Source organism: Plectropomus leopardus, chromosome 23 (assembly GCF_026936395.1).
Source record: "Plectropomus leopardus strain MGB_pleo_1.0 chromosome 23, ASM2693639v1, whole genome shotgun sequence".
NCBI lineage: Eukaryota > Metazoa > Chordata > Actinopteri > Perciformes > Serranidae > Plectropomus > Plectropomus leopardus.
This window is the reverse complement of record NC_142198.1, coordinates 21,144,598-21,165,803: the sequence shown is the minus strand read 5'-3', so window position 1 is coordinate 21,165,803 and position 21,206 is coordinate 21,144,598. Positions and strand designations below refer to the sequence as shown.

General features: G+C 39.3%; 1 protein-coding gene across 2 annotated transcripts in view; it reads left to right on the top strand.

Annotated features, from left to right (window-relative positions):
* The window catches only part of LOC121961985 (uncharacterized), a 233,782-nt gene that overhangs the window by 70,926 nt on the left and 141,650 nt on the right, over positions 1-21,206 (top strand). For both annotated transcript variants that reach the window (XR_015775785.1, XR_015775786.1), the window contains exon 5: positions 10,987-11,031. The gene's annotated coding sequence lies outside the window, so the exon portion shown is untranslated. The remainder of the gene's footprint in view (positions 1-10,986; positions 11,032-21,206) is intronic.

Sequence of the window (21,206 nt, the reverse complement as noted above, 5' to 3'; positions counted from 1 at the left end):
TTATTGATTTATTTTACATTCCCAAAGTTCCCATGAAGCTCTGCTGCTTCTGTCAGTCAGTTTCTATCCCCACTAAGTCCCAAATATGCTGCTTTTTGTTTGTTTTCTCTGATTATTTTGATGCGTTTACATTATGTTCATGTGTTCACAATTTAACGTGTTGTCGCCTTTACGCTCTGCAGTTTGTTGTTGTGTTTGTGTTTTCGTTGGTGTTGAATTTGTGTTGTTTTGTTTACACTGTGCTGGTCAGTTGGTCAAACTTCATGTTTATACCACGGCCTCTGAGAAATCTGGATTGTAGTACACAAGCATTTGGGTAAAAAGCAAGACTTTGTAATTAATTAAAGAGCTAAAATAAGAGCATCATTAAAACCAGGAACTGAGGAAACACGACCAAAAGTGAGGAAACACCAGAGGCAGGGTAAAAGATCAAAATAAATGAATATGATATTAATCTTAAGTAGAATAATAAGTAAGTAAAATGAAAAATGATTAAAATAAGTTATAAAAATGCCAAAAAATAATGAAATAATGTAGCATCAAGTAAAACAGATTAAATCATAAATAAATAAATAAATAAAATTCACTTCATAGCCAAACTAAAAAGGCAGGTCTTGAGTTTGCTTTTAGAAATTTAGGCAGGCTGTTCCACAAACGTGGACCAAAGGAATAAAAAGATGCTCAACGTAAGTTTTGGTTTTGAGATAAACTTGATGTCCATTTAACGTTGTCTCCTTATTGTCTTATTACGTTACACTGCACTCACATGGTTTTGTCTTTGTTTTATATCATATTTAATGCATTTGATGCTAAACACTGCGTACTTTTGTCGTGTTTTGTGGCTGTCGTGTCGTGCACTGAATTATTGAGATTTGACGGTCAGACTTTTTTGTAGAAATGTCTCACAGTACAGCTCGTGCATGTTGGTAACTGGAAATGCTCGCTGGTTGAGGTGTTTGAGCATCCGCTGGTCTCTGCTGTATCTCTCCACTCGCTCGTTAACTGTCGTTTAAAAGGAAACATTTCCCCCCAAATCTGCCCAGTGGTCCTGAACAGTGTCCAGGGAGACAAACATCCTCCCAGCAGCAGGTTACTGAACTGGAGTCTGGCTGTAGTTTGCGGTCGTATTGTGGTTTGTTTCAGCTCGGCTTTTGTTTGTCTTTGTGCACATAGCGAGAAAAACCAAGAGTTCATGCATATTGATGAATGTGATCCAGCTGCTGCGTTTCCCCTCTGATCCTCCTTCAAAATAAAAGCACCCTGCGGAGCATTTAGGAATGGTGATGACAACTGAATGCAGAGCTGGAAAGCTTTTACCTGTTTAGATAATCGGAGGAAAGTGGTTTTTCAACACAAGACAGACAGTTTAGAGAGAGATCGTGTCCTTGTTTGTCCCCTTTCTTTTGCATTTGTCTTTCCCTCTGTGACAGTCAGGGAGGAAATGTAATTACTCTTTGTTTTAGCAGCGCTGATCAAGCTTCATTGGCCAATCAAACAAACCCCAGAAGCCTTTGTCCCTGTAAAACCTTTGAAATGGGGTTTCTTTCAAAAACATGGAAAGAAGGAAATCAGCAACTTAGTATGAAATGTACAATTACATAAAAAAATAAAAAAAATAAAAAAGTGATAATAAAATGATCAAGAAAACTTTTTATAATATTGATATTATATATATATTTGTTACAATTAATATTATGATTATTATTATTATTTTAGCACATTTCCATGTCATTTTCTGTTTTTCTTCTGTCCTTACTTTTTTGTGTGCTAATTTTATTTAATGATCTTGCAACATTTTACAAACTGTATGCTAATTTTTGGGTAATTTCTTGTTCAGTTGCTGGTTGCTTTCTTTCCATGTGTTTGAATGACATCAAGCCATTAGCCAAATTTCAGAAACATGGGAAGACGAACAAGTATAAAGAAAAAACTAAAACAAAGAAATGACCTGGAAAAAGGTGCTCAAAAATAAACATTTTATAACATAATTTTAAATTATTATAATATTTAAAGTAGTAATAATGATAATTGTAAATGTAGTTTTTTCCACTTAACATTTTCCCTATTTATTTTAAATTTTTTAAAAGATTTTTTTTTACTAATTTCAGCTTGTGGAACATTTCTCACTAAGTTGCTTAATGTTCCTTTTTCCTTGTTTTTCAAAGAAATCGCACCAATTTCAAAGGTTTTAAAACATGTAAAAGGTCTCTGAAAGCAGCTGCTGACACTGATACCTTTAATCATGACCTGAGATCCACTCGTGTCTCATCAGACCTCATTACTAATAATCGCACACACACATGCAAATACACAAAAGAATCAGACAAACTTCGTGAGTCCAAGAATGATGTTCGTACCTAAGTGTGTATCCGCTCGCCAGCCCATGCACACATTTAGCCTCTCTGGGAGTGAAATCAGAACATTTGGCTGAACAAAAGACAGAATTCCAGCTCTGTTGTCTTGTTACGTTGATGTTTTACTGGTTTACTGGTAGGGCTCGACACACAAAATACACACACGCAATTATTTTGATGATTTACTGGTAAAGGCTCGGGGTCGGTGTTGTTGGAGAGATATTTGACAGCAAATAAACACGTGTTTCATCTACAAAGAATGGCCCGCAGCGGCTTGTGTGTTACCACTGGGAACGATCGTCTTTGTTCTCGTGTTGCGGAAACATTGTGGCTGCACTTAAGACATTATCCTCATTAAGTTTCCACAATGTGTCTCCCAGAAGCTCTCAGATAGATACAATTATCTCGTATTATCTCCGAGCCCTGGTGTTGAGAAGTTATATGATGCGTTGCTATAGATTTAACCACCCGACAGTCTCAAATAGTTGAAATAGCTTCACATCAACAACAAGGGTTGAAAAAAATGGAAGTTAAATGTTTCCATAACAGCTTCACAACAGCTGTTTTTACACAGAGATTGTCAGGGTTGGGCTGTTGTTAAATTTTCCAAACTGATTTGATATCAAACTAAACACCGGACCAGACCGGATAGCCAAATTTTACCAGGTGACCCACTCTTCAGTGGAACATAATGACACTGTGTCAGAAAATGAAAGTCTGACTATTACTTAGCATCCGGTAATATCGGAGCTCGCTGTCCACACTTAATTCTGCACTTCATGATACTTCATGTAAACAAAGCAGGTAGCTATCAGCTGTGTGATCCAGATCAGACTGGAGACGTTAACACTTAAAAGAAAGTTGAGTAGCCGATTTGCTATCTTCCCACCTTTGTAACGTTACTTTTTAAATCAGAAAACACACATTTCATTGTGATATTTGGTATAAATTACATGAACTATAGTCAACAGAAAGTAACGTTAGCCTAGCTTGTTATTAGCAATAGCCATTTAGCTTAAAGTCCATTGAGATCAGGATCTCTTTCACAAGGGTGACCTGGCCAAGAGGTCGACAGCACGTCATAAACAGGAACATACAAGTGACAGTACACATTAATACATACAGTTTTGGTTGTAGATGCAGTTCTGTTTTCAGAAAAGATAATAAAGAAATAAGAAAAATATAATAAAATACTACATAGTTTGGGCGTTGGGTCTGTTTCTCCTGCGAGTGAATTTGATTGATTAGCATTGACTGTGACAGTGCACAGTGAAAACAGCATGTGTTTTCTTCATATGCCAAATATCGTAAATTGACATCATCGGGTAGAAAACAGTAAAAATGACAAATTTCAAGGCAAAAGCTCAGAATGACACCTAGAAATAATACAATGCATGTTTTTATGCTTTGATGGCTGTGGGACTTAACAGTATGAATGTGATAATTTTGTTAGACTTATTGTAGGAGCTGAGCTGGAAATTGCATTATTAAACAAAAATACACAATCTTGCCAAAATGTATGCATGAACACAGTCAAAATTTTCAAAAAATAAAGAATGAAAAGGGCATGAAATGCACCAAAAATGACCCTAAGGGTTAAAAATAAAAAATAATCAATATACATAGCATTTAGAAGGATGGCGACATCATTTCTAGTAAAGTTTCACTCTTGTTCAGACTGTGAGAGCAGCCTGTTACACATTTTTGGGCGCCGTTTCCCAGAGTTAATCACTGTACGAGGTGGCGGGGAGCTGCAGGAACATGGAGGCTGTTTGAGTGGGAACAGGGTCAATTAGTGAACTTGAACTCCAGAGGTCACCGAGGGAGAGTTCACCACCTCTGAGGAAGGTCACGACCTCGCCGTTTACTCGACCAGGAAATACACACACGAGCACACACAGTCACACACCCATGCCACGGCACAGAGGTCAAAGTTCACGGGTTAACTAAGGGAACTAACAGCAACTGGAGGCAGAGAGGAGAGAGGAGTTTTCTAACCTGCATCTGGCCTCCAGATGGTTTGTGAGTCATCTCTGGGTTAGACACACACACAACACACCTTCACACACACACACGCACACACACACACACACACACACACACACACACACACACACACACACACACACACACACACACACACAGTTTTGGCTTCCCCCGCTGAGACTAGATCATTCCCAGGTTGGGTCGATCGGGGGGTAAACTCGACACCTGACTCTCTTACACACACACACACACACACACACACACACACACACTTGCAAACAAACAGGAGTGTGTTGTTGCACACACTCCCGACACATGTTTCTTTCGCACAAATCATACTCACACATGTATGGAAAAACACCTGAGTCATTCCTCCGCCAGCGGAGAGTTCACGGCGAGGGTGAGCTGTCGAAGAATGATCCTCGGAGGTGTCAGAGCGAGGATGAAGAAAGAGCGAGAGATATATGTGCAGAATATATGAAAAGATGGAACATGTATGTGGGATTAATAAGAACAATAGAGGACGGATAAAACAGATTGAATTTCGGCGAGGCCACATTCCTCTGACAGTTTGGATTCTGGGAAAGAGAAATAACCTGAAGGTGTTATTTTGGGCAACAAGGTGAATCTGTGTGATCTGAACAAGCAGAGACACACTGAGGCTGATAAGACGTACGCTCCCTCCGCTTCATGAACTCCTGTCCTCTTTGTGGTCATTTTGCGTCTTCTTGTGGCTGTTTTGTGTCTCTTTATAGTCATTGTGCATGCCTGTGGTCGTTTTGGGTCTCTTTAGAGTCATCTAGTTTGTACTTGTGGTTGTTTTGTGTCCCTTTGTGGTCATTTTGGATCTCATTGTGGATGGTTTGTGTCTCTCAGAGATTATTTTGCATCTTGTTTAATTTCTTTTTGTGGTCATTTTGTCTCTCTTTGATTATTTTGAGTCTCCTTATGGTTGTTTTGCGTCTCTTTGTAGTTGTCTTGTGTCTCTTTGTTGTTGTCTTCATTTTCTATCTCTGTTGTTTTTTGTCTTTTTTTGTGTCTCTTGTCATTTTTAGTCTTCCTATGTTTGTTTTATTTTTCCTTGACGTTTTTTTGTGTCTCTATAGTCATTTTGTCTCTCCTTGTTGTCATTTTGCATTTCCTTGTGGTTGTTTTGCATCTCTTTGTTATCATTTTGTCTCTCTTTATGGTTGTTTTGTCTGTCCTTGTTGTCATTTTGCATCTCTTTATAATCATTTTGTGTGTCTTTATGGTCATTTTGTTTCTCTTTTCCTTTTAGTTTTTATGTCATTGTGGTTGTTTTGCGTCTCCTTGTGTTGGGGGGTTTGCGCCACACACTTAAACAGTCATACACTGTAGACCCCGGTGAAATATCAGGAAGGTAAGAAATATTTTATTTATCGCCCAGGCCTACGGGTGACCTCATGTGTCACTGTGCAAGCTGTAAAATTATCAGAAACTGCACAAAGACTCAAGTTAAAACACATTATTTCACCCACAGAGAACGCTGAGATGATCTGATCCACATCAGAAAACACACACAACCCTAAAATAAACTTCCAGCACTGATGAAGCTTCACATTCACAAAGCATCTCTCAAACACAACAAGCTGGTAGACTAAATAAAAAAAGATGTTTATTGTGTATAAAACATATTGTGCCCACTTGTATCATTCGGAGAAATCTGCTGCAAACGCGGCAGATGGAATCAGTGAGGAGCACAAAGACGTGCTGAAATCCTCACAGACATTTTGTTTTCTCAGTGGATCTGCAGACATGATGACTGGATCCCCGCTGCACAACAACTCATGAATGAGCCCATTTCACAAACTTGTTTTTCGTTCTTTGATGACCCGAAAACAACTTCATGACAAATCAGACCAACTTTGAACTGCAGTAAAGCAGTAAAGCATGAGTGAGAGCCTGGACCCAGACATAAATGTGATTGTTGTTTTAATTCTTTAAAGACATTGTTTGATATTTTGGAGGATGCACTCAGTCTTTTTTGCCCAAAATTAGATGAATGCATTGATACGACTCTCATGTCTACCTTTCTATTAGCTTAGGCTGTAAACAGGAATAGTTATCCTGACTCTGTCCAATGTTTAAAAACCCACTTAACAGCACCTATAAAGTAGAGGTCTTCATGGGTCGACCTGCAACCAGAGACCCAAGACCTTACCAGCGACCCATACGTGTTCGGGTTGAAATTTTAATATTGTCAGTTGTGTTCTCTTTGGATCCTGGTCTTGCTGACTTAGGATCCGATTACAAAAGTAAAAGTAAGGAGTGACAAGTCCAAAATTGCCTATTAACAGTTAGTCCTTATTTATTTAATCTGTACACGAAGGAAAATCTAAAAATGAAAAGTTGAGGTTTTAAAGCAAAAATACACAGCCCCCCCCCACTCCTGTCTTTATACTAGGCTAATCCCCTGCTAGCTTTAGTTTGATAGTTGACAGACATGTAAGTGATATGAATGAGTGTTTTGTAATATTTCCTACCTTCCTGAAGTTACATCGGGGTATACAGTATGAAATGGTTAAAGTGTGCAGCGTTAACAACCCCCCAACGGCAAATGCACTTCTTACTATAAACAATTCAGATTAATGAATACACAACAGAAACCAGAAAATGTTAAGGAACATAATATTTTCACACATTTTCCTTATTTAACAGAGAAATTAAACTGCATACCTTTTTGAATTCTCTCGGTAACAGAAGGCTGACGAGTCTTAATTGTCTTGTTAATTGTCGTTCTTCTCATCATGCAATACGCTTCATTCAAACCTGACAGAAACAAAATGAAACTCATCCAGTTTTGGTTACTCATGTTAGTTCTGGTTAGTAAGTCAGCTGTTCCAACAATCACCAGCTCTGGTTTGATCCAAATAAATCCTTAATTCACCAAGTTAGATGTAAAAAAATGCTGTTATTCCCCACAATCTCTCTCCGCCTGCTGGCCGCCGGCTGTTTACAGCCCTCGAACTTATCCCTCCACCACTAGGTGTCGCAGTGTCTTTTAGCTCAACTGGCTGTGCCGCCAGGAGAGATCACAGACTGAGCTCAGGTGGTGCATGCTGTGCACTGCATACAATGAGTTTAATAGTAAGAGGAGCACCTGTATTTATGATGGTATTGAAAAATATAACTTCAAGATTTCTAAAAACCTGATATACTGTGATACCGTCTAAGCGTTGCATGAATCTTTTCATATCTCAGCAAAAAAACTTTGAGTTAATTTTTTAAATTTTCTCAGATACTTTGTAGCAGATGAACATTTCTAGGTGTGAGAAGCCCCGAGAGATGATTGTTAATTAAATTCACAAGAGTCTTGTTTGTCTTGCTTTGAAAATGTCCTCATCATGATGTTTTTGCATCTCAGGGCCACCGTCGTTGAGACTTTTGTTGGCACCTGTGTTGCCGGCCCTCATAGTGCTTTAAGCTGTTTGTGTCATTTGCCATAACAATTCAGAAGATGCAGGATCAGCCTGGCACTCTCGAATTTTTGTAGCCTGAGCTAAAAGGCAGTCTGATTTTGTTGAAGTATTGTGTTGATATTTAATCTTATTCCTCATCTTCTTCTTCTTTTTCTTTTTTTCTTTGGCTGAATCACTGCCACAGTTGTCTGGGTGAAGTGAAGTCCAAAAGGTTGCGGGGGCTGAAAGAGCATGTTGTCTGGCAGGTGAATCTACAGCGGTTTACAATAAAACCACAGCGATAAAAGATCAGAGATACTATCTGGTGACTACACACACACACACACACACACACACACACACACACACACACACACACACAGAGGGAGATAGGGCAGAGATAGAGAAAGGCGATGGAGGTCACAACCTTTGATGTCTTCCTGAAACTGTTATGAAACCTGGATGTTTTGGTTTGGCGCTGACGCTCCGTGGAGACACACACCTTCAAATACAGACAGAAACATGCATAAACAGCTCATAAACACGTATAAAGTCACTCGGGAGAGGTGTGAGAGGTAACACACCACTGATGTTTGTGTTGTTTTGGGTGATTTTATTTTGACGTCCTCCATCTTTCGTCTGCCAGGAAATATGTGTTTTTATGAGTCCGTGCTTGCGATAGTTGCAGCTGGAGGCTTGTCCATACTTCCCATTCTTGTGAAGGCGATTTATCAAGAGTGAAGTTTGGGATAGTCTTCAAATTTGGCACAAATGTTCACTTTGATTCAGAGATGAACTAACAATATTTTGATCGTCAAAGGTAAAGGTCACTGAGACCTTGGGTCCCATTCTTGTGAAGATGATATCTCAAGAATGCATTGAAGGAATTCCCTCAAATTTGGCACAAACATCCAATTGGACTCAAACATAAATTGAATAAATTCTAGTGGTCAAAGGTCAAGGTAACTGTGACCTTATGACTGTACCATTCTCTTGAATGCAATATGTCAAGACTGCATTGAGAGAACGTCTTTAATTTTGGCACAAACCTCCACTTGCTCACTCAAGAATGGACTGATCAGAGTTTGGTGGTCATAATCAAGGTCACGGTGACCCTGTCCTAATCATTCTAGTAAACAGCACATCTCACAAACACAACGCTGTAAACTTCTTGAGATTTGTACTCAACAATGAACTCATTTAATGTTTTTGGTCAAAGATGGGTCCCTATGACCTTGTGTCTGACCCATTCTTGTGAACACGATATCTCAAGAGCTCATTGAAGGGATTTCTTCAAAGATGGCACAAATGTAAACAGTGAGTGCAACTTGACTGATTTGCGGAAGCGTACAACCACGAGGCTAATTCTAGTTTGATTGTTTGCAAGGTGGTCGGCGTCAAGACAAAGAAGATGCTGCGCCGCTTTTTTACGTGTGTTGTCCATGAATTTGGACTTGTGTGCAAAGTGTTTGCTGTGAGAAAAAAATGCTGTAAAACACAAATACACTGCAGATCAAAGTTTAATTGAACCTAGCTTGTGTGCTTTTTTAAGTGTATATGAATATCTGTGTGTGTGTGTGTGTGTGTGTGTGTGTGTGTGTCCCTTGGCCTCTGCGAGCCCTCTGTCTCCCGCTTGATTTCATTTCCATATGCTTGTGTCTGATGGTGTGTGTGCGTTCATGTGATGGTCTGGGTCAGAAATAAAACACTCATTAGAAAAATATTCCACTCGAGCAGAGCGAAAGAAAACATGCTGTAGATTTATATACACTGCACACGTACACACACTGCAGGCAGAATAATGTGGAATATAAGATTTACCGTCATCGTGGGGAATCAAGAAGAAGAAACTTTTTAGATTTGGAAAGAAAACCTCAGTTTTACCTCGATCACTAAATCTCTACTCTGTCTTCTTTTCCCTTAATCTCCTTTTTCTTCCCCTACTCCTGTAAATCGTGCTGTTTTCTCTTTCCTTGCTGTCATTTTTATTGACTTAAACTCGCCTTTAACCTCATAGATTTCTTCTTTCTGTCTCACCTCTCTCTGTGAACAAATTTTGTTGATGTCCTAGTTAACTTTGTTCCATTCAATAAAGGAAAAATATCTCTTTTATTTGTGCCAGGGTCTCCATGGTCATGGAAAACCTGGAAAAGTCATGTAATTTCATAATCACACTTTCCAGGCCTGTAAACGTCATAGAATTTGTTTAAATCATTCAAAGTCTTGAAGAAATCAAAGAAATTTGTTATGTGTAGTAAATGGAATAAAATTAATGTAACATAACTGTGACTTTATTTTCTATAGCTGATAAGGTAGCTTTAATGTGTCGACATGTGGGCAGGTATCGGCTGTTTTTGTTTATTTGTTCATCAAGAATATTTTTTAAGCACTTTTGGCTTTAGAGGAGAGACATACAATTTATTAAAAAAAACATGAACGTGATTTTTTTAAATGTTATTGACAATAAAGGTTATAGAAAACCTTTATTGTCTTTCAAATTCTTTAATTTTCTTATTTATTTTAACAACATTCAAATCTACTAACCTTTAGACTTTTAACAAAAATTCAAAATATATAGATTTTGAATAATCCAAAAAAAAAATTAATTAAATAAATAAATAAATAAAAATCAAACGAAATTAAACAAACTAAACCAAACAGCAACGACAAAAAGCTCATCGAACCCACCACTGCACCGCAATGCCTACACCATACAGTATATACACATACATACATGAACATCCGGATTTTTATAGAAAACATAAAAGTTTTGTCGATTTTTTTCTTTTTCTTTAAAAATTTTTGATGATTGCTATAAAAAACCTTGAAAAGTCATGGAAAAGTTTGGAAATTTTGTCCAAAAGAAAATGTGTGGGAACTCTATTGTGCTCACTCGGTTATCTCACGTCTGCCGTTTCCAGAGCTGTCAGAGCTCTCTGCACTTCATCCTTTGTAGTTCTTTGTTTCAAGTCTTTAAATATTTAACTGCTGTTCCTTTTTTGCCCAGTATGAAAAACATTTTCCAAAATGTCTGAGTATGCTTCTCTACCACAGTTTACATGGATCTTTATTAGTTTATAAAGAAGAAGGTTATTTCAGGATGACCAAATCTGGGAAACTCTCTCCCATCCTTGTTGCCTTGCAGACGTATTTTCACATCAGTTATTCTTTCACTTTAATAATATTTATTAAGTCATAACAGAGTTTCTTTCTTGTTGTCATTTCAGTTTGAATTTCCTGCTGCTGAAGACTTTCATGCTGATCGACTTCAGGTAAGAGTTTTGTTTTCTGTCATTGAAGCCGCACAAATGTTGACTTGGACTCAGCAATTAACTGATTAGATTTTGGTGGTCAAAGGTCAGTCTCATACCTTTGAGTGCAATATCTCAAAAGCATCTTGAGAGAATTTATTCGAATTTGGCACAAACGTTGTCTTTAATTAAACATGATAAGACAAGAATTAGGTTGTCAAAGGTCAAGGCCACTTTGACCCGTCTCTCACAATCTTGTGAATGTCTCAGTAACACCTCGAGGGAATTCTTTAAGTTTGGCACAAACGCCCACTCTGACTCAGCAGTGAATTGCTCTGAATTTGGTGGTCAAAGGTCTCAGAGGTCAAGGTTACTGTGACTTCATCTTTCTAATTCTTTTGAATGCAATACCTCAAGAAGATTTAATGGGAATTTCTGTAAATTTGGCACAAATGTTCACTTAGAGTCAACAATAAAGTGATCAGATTTTGGTGATCAAAGGTCAATTTCCCTGTGACCTTGGATCCATCTTATCCTCTTGAACGCTATATCTCCTAAACACCTTGAGGGACCTTCTTCAGATTTGGCACAAACGTCCTCTTCATCTGTTTTACATATGTAAAGTGCCTCATTTCTTCATCTTGCGTGTGAAGAGGCTCGTTTCTTGACGCCTTGTTGTTTTGATGAACCTCATTATAGAGTAAAAGCACATTCTTGTATCGCTTTATAGCGCTGTTATACACACACACACACACACACACACACACACATAAGAACACACACGCTCCTTTTGGTGTTTATAGTGAAATTCCTCTTTTTATTTACCTGTTTGGTGATCGTGCCCATGTGCTTGTTAAAACAGGTCTGTTGATAAAATGAATCTACATATTAACACATCATGCACACGCACACACACTCACACACACACACACTCACACACACACACACACACACACACACAGCTGCCAGTCTGTGTATCTGAAGCGGGTTCAGTTGAAAGCTTTCGGGTCACGGTCTCAAACTCCGCTTTACCTCGCCAAGACATCACTACTTAAGGAAACACAGGTGGGCGAAATTTCTCGAATGCCTTCTCTGAAAATGTGCGCGGTGAGTTTTGCCAGTTGAGGAACAATAACAGTCGTTACTGCGAGGTAAGAGAACGGTCAGTGCAGGGCTTTTTAATTTCAGCTGGATGCCACATTGACCAGTTGGATTTAACAGAGCAGAAAGCTGGTGATGGGAGCAGAGAGGTTTGACTCCTTCCTGCCTCAAAAAATAAAACAAAAAAAAACTACACAAATTATTATACAGTGTCAGTTAGCAAGTTGAAATTAATCTATGATTCACCAAAATCATTATCAAAAGACGGTAATAAAATATCCATAAAAATCAACAAGTATTTTTTAAATTAATTTTAAATTGATTTGAATTGTAAATTTTTAAAAAAGCATTACTAAAGTGTCTCAAAAAAGCTAAAATATCTGAAATTAAAATGACTAATATATGTGGACAAATTAGTAAAACATAGTATGGAAACCAGAGTAAAATATCCCCAAAGTAATAATAATAATAAAAAACAGTTAGATATCCACAAATCATGAGTTAAACAAAACAAATACAAAAATATCTGGTAACATCAGTAAAATTTATTTAACATTTTTTTAAATTTAAAAATTATAACCAAAACTTCTTCTGTGTTTTTGTATTTGTAAATATCCCTTTAAAAATATTTTTTTAATATTACCATAAGTTATTAGTCAAGTATTCCCCCCAAAATCTGTAAAATATCTAAAAATTATTAGTAAAAAAAAAAATTACCAGGGAAAAATCAGTAAAACATAAAAACATGAAAATATTATAAAAATAATAAAATGTTTGAACAAAACATGCTCACAATTATTAATAAAATATATTTTACAAACATATTGTAAAAATAACCAAAATGATGTCCATAAAATATGTGTTTGTTTGCCATTACATATGTTATAGAAAGACATTTTTCCTGAGCATATGTTTTTCATTTTTTATTTTTTCAACCCGATGTTTTTCTCCTAAAATTGTCATTAACATAAAATTGCATGTACATAAGCGTTCCATCTGTGGGCTTTGCGTCCAAGTTCTCCCAGCAGGAAGTTATTGTTGGCTGTAAATACTCATTATACTCCCGTAGATCATCACTGGCAGGAAAAGGACAGGCTACTCCGTGGAGGTAAATTGACCTGATTTGACATCTGTGTTTTTATAAAAGTGCGTCCAACCTCCAAACTTTACTGCAAACCCACTTATAGTAAACTCTTCATACTGTTTTTGATAGTCAGAACACTTTAAATTTAACGTACATTCTTTAAAAAAAGAATAAAACTGCCTTCCCGGCATCAACAAACACCACTCCAGCAGCGGTTACGATGACAACAAGATTATAGGGGCAGAGTGGAAGTGGAAGTCCGACTGCTAGAAACCATCCCGACTGCCAGGAAAAATATAGATTAGCAAAATAAAGGCCTTATCCATTTTTTAGAATATTTCTGCAGCCCCCAAATTTCCCCAGTAGAGCCACTAATAGTGCTGCCTTCATGTGCTTCTCAGAAAAATCGTATTTACCGTACTTACGAGTTACGAGCACGTGAGCGGCCCTCCAAAGTCGTAATTATCAGTGAGAAATTTGGAAATTAAAGTTATTAAAGTCTTGAAAAGTCTTAAATTTATATACTTTATATAAATCTATTTATGCACTACGCTTTATTTATAATAAAGTCTTAAAGAGTAAACTTTTTTGTTTTTAAATCAAGCAGATTTGCTCTGGTTTCAAAGGGTTAAACACTGACGATGGCTTCCTCTCTGCAGCATGTGGCACATCATCGTTTGTGGCTTCAGACAACATGGCTGCTATCACCAAATAACGATTGGGGGAATTTACGCCGTGACATGATAATTCTTACAGCGATAAAAAACACTAACATCTGTGGGGAGAGAATTATCTGCAATTTAAAAAAATTCGGAGCAATGCACGCGAGTCGACGTTCTCTAAAACAACCGTGTCAGCAGTGAAGAAGTCCACCTTCTCTCGCAGTGTAAAAAATCTCCTGCTCAACCTTGACTGGGGCTCCTCTGGAGCTGTGGTTAGTGTTACTGTCTCCGCCCCGGTCGTCCGCTGGCTTCGGCTGTAGTTTAATAACGGACAGTCTGACCACAGAGATTTCACAGATATCCCAACGTTGTCAACTGTTACCTTCACAACTGCGTGTGTGTGTGTGTGCTGTACTTCAGTTTTCTCTCTGCTGCACATTCGCCAGTTTTCCTGCATGTCTTATGAAGCATGCGGCGAATGCTAATGGTCGACTGCCTCCTCCGCCGCTCCTATGCCGCTCTATGCACACATCTGCCAGCGAGTGTGTAGCATCTCCGTAGCAGCTCTAATGCAGTCTGACCACGGATGCTCCGCAGATTGGCCCATCGTGTCATCTTCTCTTTGTGGTGGTAGAAAGCAGACAATCCTTCGCACACGAGGTGCATATTTAAGCCCTAAAACTCATCTCTTTTTGGCCGAACTTTTATTTCAGGAATGTGGAGCATTTTAATGTAACGGAGAGTCCGTTTGGTAAAGGATGCATTTCATCAAGAGGTCAAATGGGCTATTAGGAAGGGGTTAATGTCTCGTACAAGAGCACATTTCTTACGGGATGGTCGTCCTTTGCCTCTTTGAACCTCCCACAAACTGTGGAAGCTACACTGCAACACATGAATTAACTTAGGTACAACATCAAGTTTGATGTTTGCAGTCTGCACAGTGACGGGACCATCTGAGGCTACGATATATGTTCATCATCACTGATTCGCAAGAATAAAACGTCAGTGTGTGTAAGAGAAAACTGTAAACAAACATGGGTTGAGCCCTTGCTATAAAGCAGGTTTCCCTCCCAAAACTTAAGCGAGATATTCAAAATGCCGATAAAACAGAAGTCAGTTTCCACTGAGTGATGTATTCTGACTTCTCCTCTGGCGATAACATCCCAAAAAGCGTGTTGATGGATGGATGTCACACACTGACTTTTGTATGAAGCTCTCTGTGTTACAGTTTTGCCTGTATGAAAAGTGCTATATAAATAAAGTCTGACTGATTGTTGTGGCAGGACTAGAAACAAATCTATAAAACAGATTTATTTAGCCAGAAGTATCAGATTTACTCTATTCTCACACCCAAACCGGGGTCATGAAGCTTTTAGTACCTAAAAATGACAAAGTTTAGAGGAGCGCCAGCATATGTCGACTTGCGTGTGATGATCTACGAGGTGCACATGGATGATTTTGGTGTCTGTGTGCTCATAACCGAACGGGTAAAATGACTAATGTACCAGTTTCCCCCGAAAACATCAGCGTGTCCCTTTGAAGCGCCGAGTGAAAAACGCCACCATTACAGTGTTTTATACTGTGAATGAGAGTTTTTGTCAGGAGGTCAAGGTCAGGATTAGGTGAGAGGTAAAGGTGATCCTGATCCGCTGTCCGTACATAAAAGAGCACACACACACACACACACACACACACACACACACACACACACACACGTAAAGATTGTAAAGAAAGTGTGTTTTGCAGGGAGTTCAGAGTTGGTGCAGTAAAGAGGTGAAAACGATTCGGCTTTACTCTGTTCTCACACACACAGAGGTCAGAGTGAGGTAATGATGACACTGTTGGCACAATGTTCACACACAAACACACACACACACACACACACACACACACACACACACACACACACACACACTAGAGTTGAGGGTCATGTCGAGGTAAAAGTTAAAGAAGATTTGGTTTTCAGTGGGAGCCGAGAGACTCATAAATACAGACCTGGAACACACAGCAGGGGGAGCGGGAGTACACACACAAACACACACACACACACACACACACACACACACACACACACACACACACAAGCAAACAGAATAGTATGTCCACATGTACCGCCTGTAAAGGTATTTAAACTACAGCACACATGTGCATGTATCACAGCAATTAAGGAGGGATATTTAGGGAAATCGTTACATGTAATGATTTAAACGTACGAGATGAACGAAGCTTTTACGGCCGTTGACCGCCGTCCAAAAACCCGACCGTAAATCACAACATGAAACCACATCAAAACTTCGAAGGGGAAGCTGAACACAAGATTTCAAAATGCAAGATTTAGTTGGAATTTCAGTCCAGTGTTAATTATGAAAACATGTTTGTTTTTGCAGAAACACTTTGAACAGAGCACTCTTAATCTGGAGGAGCATATTTATAAAGATTTTACAAGTTAGTTTGTATGTAAATTATTGAAATAATCTGCCTTTGTCTTGGTAGTTCTTTCATTTTGGCTCTCTTTGGTTTGTGAACGTATAAAGCAAAATGCTGCCTCGTCAGCAGTCATCAGGTTATAGCGAAGTACATTTAAGACTTTCAAACGTCTTTTTAAAATCACTTAAAATAAAATTTAAGAACAAACTTGCGAAGGAAATACAGTCTCCCTCACCTGATGCTGAAGCTTTGGTGCTGAAGTGTCTCTCCATTGCTTGGGGGCCACTTTTGCAAAATTACAGGAGGCCAAGGGCCAGTCACAGCAGCCCCATACATGTTTGTAGGATTTTGGGACATTTCTAGGAGTTTAGGACCTTTTGGGGATTTTAGTAGATTTGTAGGATTTTGAGGAAATTTCTGGGATTTTGTCACATTCCTTGGATTTTAGGACTTTTTTGGGATTTTAGGACTTTTCTCGGACTTCAGGATGTTTCTTGGATTTAAGAACCTTTTTGTGATTTTAAGACATTTCCAGGATTTTGGGACTTTTTGTAGATTTTAGGACATTCCTAGGACTTTATGATGTTTCTAGGATTTTAGAATGTTTCCAGGATTTCAGGACGTTTCTTGAGTTTTGAGACATTACTGATGAAAGTCTCTGTTTTACTCTATAGAGTTGTTTTACCCTGCTATAGTCTACTTGAATTTTTTTTTAACTTTGTTTAAAGAATGACAGATAGATACCTTATACCTTGTGCTCATGGCTCTGCACAGAAAAAAATGAATCAGCATGCAGGCTGGCTAACAATGCCGACTCATTGCATGATCTAAATGTGTAAAGGTGGCGAAAAATAGTTATTGCTTGCATAGAGGTGTTGTGTCAAAGTCTGTTACCCCACTGCATATTATCCCCCCTCTGTTGAAATGATGTTCCCTCTATCCCCAAGCCTTCACTGTCAGGTGAGAGAGAGACACTTGCTCACCGGAGCTTCAGTGTTAGGCGAGGGAGAGCGCGGTTCTCTCCGACAGCTTGACAGCGATTGTGACACTTTATAATTTGTAAAGTTAAAAAGCTCATCCTTTAGCGACCATGACAGTCTGTCCAAACTTTCACAGAAATCCATCCCACGGATGATGAGATAACTACCTAAGCTAACTAACCTAACTTGACTGACATTGTCATTCCTACAGCGACAGAAAAAAAAACAGTATGGCTTTCACAATAACTCTGGTCTGTAGTTACCTCTCCTGGATAATTGTTTAGTTTGGAGATAATTGCTGGGAAAACAGAGGGCTGGTAGTCTAAATGTGTGTGTGTGGCGGGGTGGACGGGAGGGCAGCGCCGAGGTCCGAGCGAGGCGGTGGGGTCCTGCAGGATCTAGAGAGTCGTAAATGTAAAATACTGTGCTGTAGTGTGTGTGTGTGTGTGTGTGTGTGTGTGTGTGTGTGTGTTGGTTCCGCGCAGCGAGAGGTTATCCAAACAAACCACTAGAATGTCAAGTTACGTGCCGACGATTCCTCTGTGTTTTATTGGCTGACTTCACTGAGTTACTCCTAGGTCAGCACACACTGGGGCCGTGTGTGTGTGTGTGTGTGTTTATGAGTGTGTGTGAGATAAAAGAGAGAGAGAGAGAGAACCTGTTAAGGTGAGACGGACTGCCTGGATATCTATTCTGGTGGGTCGAGAGAGAGAATTTGTGTTTTTCTACCTGTGTGTGCGTGCGATGTGAAAATAAGCATTAAGTTACGGGGTGAGAGCGCAGAAGAGAGGCAAGGGTCAACCAGAGAACAAGGGTTGGCCAGAGGCTCGGTGTGTGTGTGTGTGTGTGTGTGTGTGTGTGTGTGTGTGTGTGTAACACTTCGCTATTCTCCGAATCCATAAGACCTCTTGCCCTCTTGACTAACATCTGAGAATGTGATAACTGCAGAGAATGTGAGAATATATTGGAGAGCGGATGGCTGTGAATTGGGAGAGAAACCCGACGGATGTTTCTCGAGTGTTTGACCTTCCAACGACCACAGAGGAAGAGAGAGGGGGGAGGAAAAAAGTCACAATGAAAGTGAGCTGATGTACGTCCACGAGCCAAAAAATGCATCAGGATTTTTAGATGTTCTTGTTTCAAAGAATGTCGAAAGGAAGGAGGATGGAGAGACAGAGCAGGAAAGGAAGAGAGAAGACAGATGAAGGGATCGCAGGACTTCAGTGTCCAACATAACATGTTTCTCCACTGGCCCCGTGCTCGAAGATCAGCGTGTTACCGGCCCTTTGTGTATTTTCACTGGCCCCGCGATCTAACCCTAACTTTAACTCAGGGATACAGCAGCCCCATACATGTTTCTGGGATTTTAGGAAGTTTCTTGGAGGACATTTCTGTGATTTTAGCATGTTTTAAGGATTTTAACACATTTCCTAAATTTTAGGACCTTTCTGGGGTTGAGGACATTGCTGGTATTGTTGGATATTTCCAGGATTTGAAGACTTTTCTCGATTTTAGGACATTTCTGGGATTTAAGGACAGTTTTAGGACTTAAGGATGTTTCTAGGATTTCAGATTGTTTCTAGGATATTTGGACATTTCTAGGGTTTTAGGACATTTCTCAGGTCTTGGGACGTCTCTAGGACTCTAGGATTTTAGGATATTGCTAGGACTTTTTGACATTTTTATGACTTCAGGTCATTTCTAGGATTTCAGATTGTTTCTTGGATTTCAGCACCTTTCTTGGGTTGTAGAAAATCTCTCTGACTTTAGGTCGTTTCTAGGATTTTAAGATGTTGCTAAGATTTAAAGACATTTCTAGGATTTTAGGGCCTTTCTCGGATTTTAGGACGTTTCTAGGTTTTTAGGACATTTGTAAGATTTTAAGACTTTTCCAGTATTTTAGGACATTTTAAACGTATGTTAAAACATGTATAGTAAACAGTGGGATACCTGGTGTTCAGGTGTCTGTATTAATGATGTTCATGAAGAAAATGCTTTCAGGGACAAGCAAGAAAGCAAGTCTTTTTCTGCTGCACCATTCTCCAAGGCTAAGACATTTTCTTCTCCTTTTATTTACCCTGTTTTATAATGAAATTTTGACGAGAAACAAGGTATTTTATTTTTCTGCGTGTTATTCATTCAAACAACTCATGCTTGACTTCCAAGTGTAAAACAATGGCCTGGACAGAGTGGGATGTCTTTCTGTGATTTTTCCAACTGACTCACTGTTTTCCACAGATTTCCCTTCATGGTGAAGGAGCGATTGATTTCAGAAGCAGCCTTTGTCTGTAATCTTAGGTAACATGTTGTGTAACAGCCCCTCTACGAGACATTTTTATGAGGACAGATCGATTTACTCACACACATAAACGGCGAGCAGCACAGAACGAGCGCAGAGGACGAGATCGGAAGCATTTATGTGTCTTCATTTATGTGAGTGTGCATGTGCAAGTGTGCACATCTGTGTGTGTGGAAAGGCAGGGCACGAGTTCAGCCCTGTGTGAAGTTATGGGAGAGTTAAAACGGAGAGGAGGCAAGGTCAGGTCAGTGGGCTGTCTCAGGGTGAGCTGAGGTGTGTGTGTGTGTGTGTGTGTGTGCAGCGAGAGGGGGGCTAACAATGTTTAAAGGTAAGTTTAGGGTTACAGCTGGCGTTATGGGGGGGGTGAGAATTTGGGGTTGGAGAGAGGGAAAGAGGTGAGTTCAATGTTGGGAGAGCAGGAGGAGGAGGTGAGGTTTGGTTTACGGGACAGGACAGAACAGGACTGAGGGTGAGGTGGGAGCAGGGTGAGAAGTTATTGGGCGAGCGGAGCTAAAGAGTTGAGTTTCAGGTCAAAAGGTGCACATGCAGGCAAAGAGAAAAGGTTAGCAGGATGTTAGAAAGATAGAGACTGGGCATTCAGACCTCAAAAAAGAGAAAAAAAGAGTTGGAAAAATACAAGAAGCTGCTATTATAGATCCGGTTTGAGTAATAGATCCATGAGTTTAAAGCAGTGATATTCGATTTACAGCCCTCGGGCAAAATCTGGCCCCAATAGGGTGCCAGAGGGCCCGCAACTATTACTTATTATATATAAGGTGCCAGAGTGCACAAAAAAGGTCCTTAGTAAAGCCCCTAATGTCCAAAAATCTTCCTAAAATCCTAGAAACGACTTGAAATCCTAAAAATGTCCTAAAGTTGGAGAAACTTCCTAAAACATCCTATATACGTTCTAAAATCTGAGAAATGTCCTAAATTCCTACAAATGTCCTAAAATTCTTCATGTCTTGAAATCCTACAGACATATTAAAATGCAGATCATCCCAGATTATTTTCTTTCTTTTCTTTAAATTTTTAAAAAAAATTTTTTTTTACCAATTTTCAGTTATTTTATGTGTACTTATTACTAATTTCTGATGATTTTTTTGTTTTAAATCCTTCATTTTGTTGCTCATTGCCTTCTTCCCACATTATACCCCAAACTTTGATCAATTAACTTAAAGTTGAAAAACAGCGAAATTCTCTTATAAGAGCTCAGACGCTTCAGGTCAACCAACGTACGGCTGTCGGTCAATGACAGACCATCACTGAGCGTCTGTTGCCCTGGTTTTTGTCCAACACCGTGGGCCCTTGTCTGCTGGTTTTTGGCCGATTCAGTGTGTTGATCTTAACTAATGGAGCTTGTCAGGCAAATCCAGAAGTGCCACAAATCCAGAAGGTGAAAACGTAACAGTAGATATTCTGGTCCTTCATGCCATCTGAAACTATTTTCTTCTTTTTTCTTCCTCATTCTGCCTCGCTGCAGTTCTCCGTTAGCTCTGGCCACCTTGCAGTCATTCTTTCTCGCTCTCTGTTTATCCATCGCTCCGTTTTCTTTTCTCTCGCTCCACTGTTCCCCCTCACATCCATTCCAGGGGGTTAAGTAGACTGTTGACATTTTTGTGGCCGTCGTCGTATTATGTTGG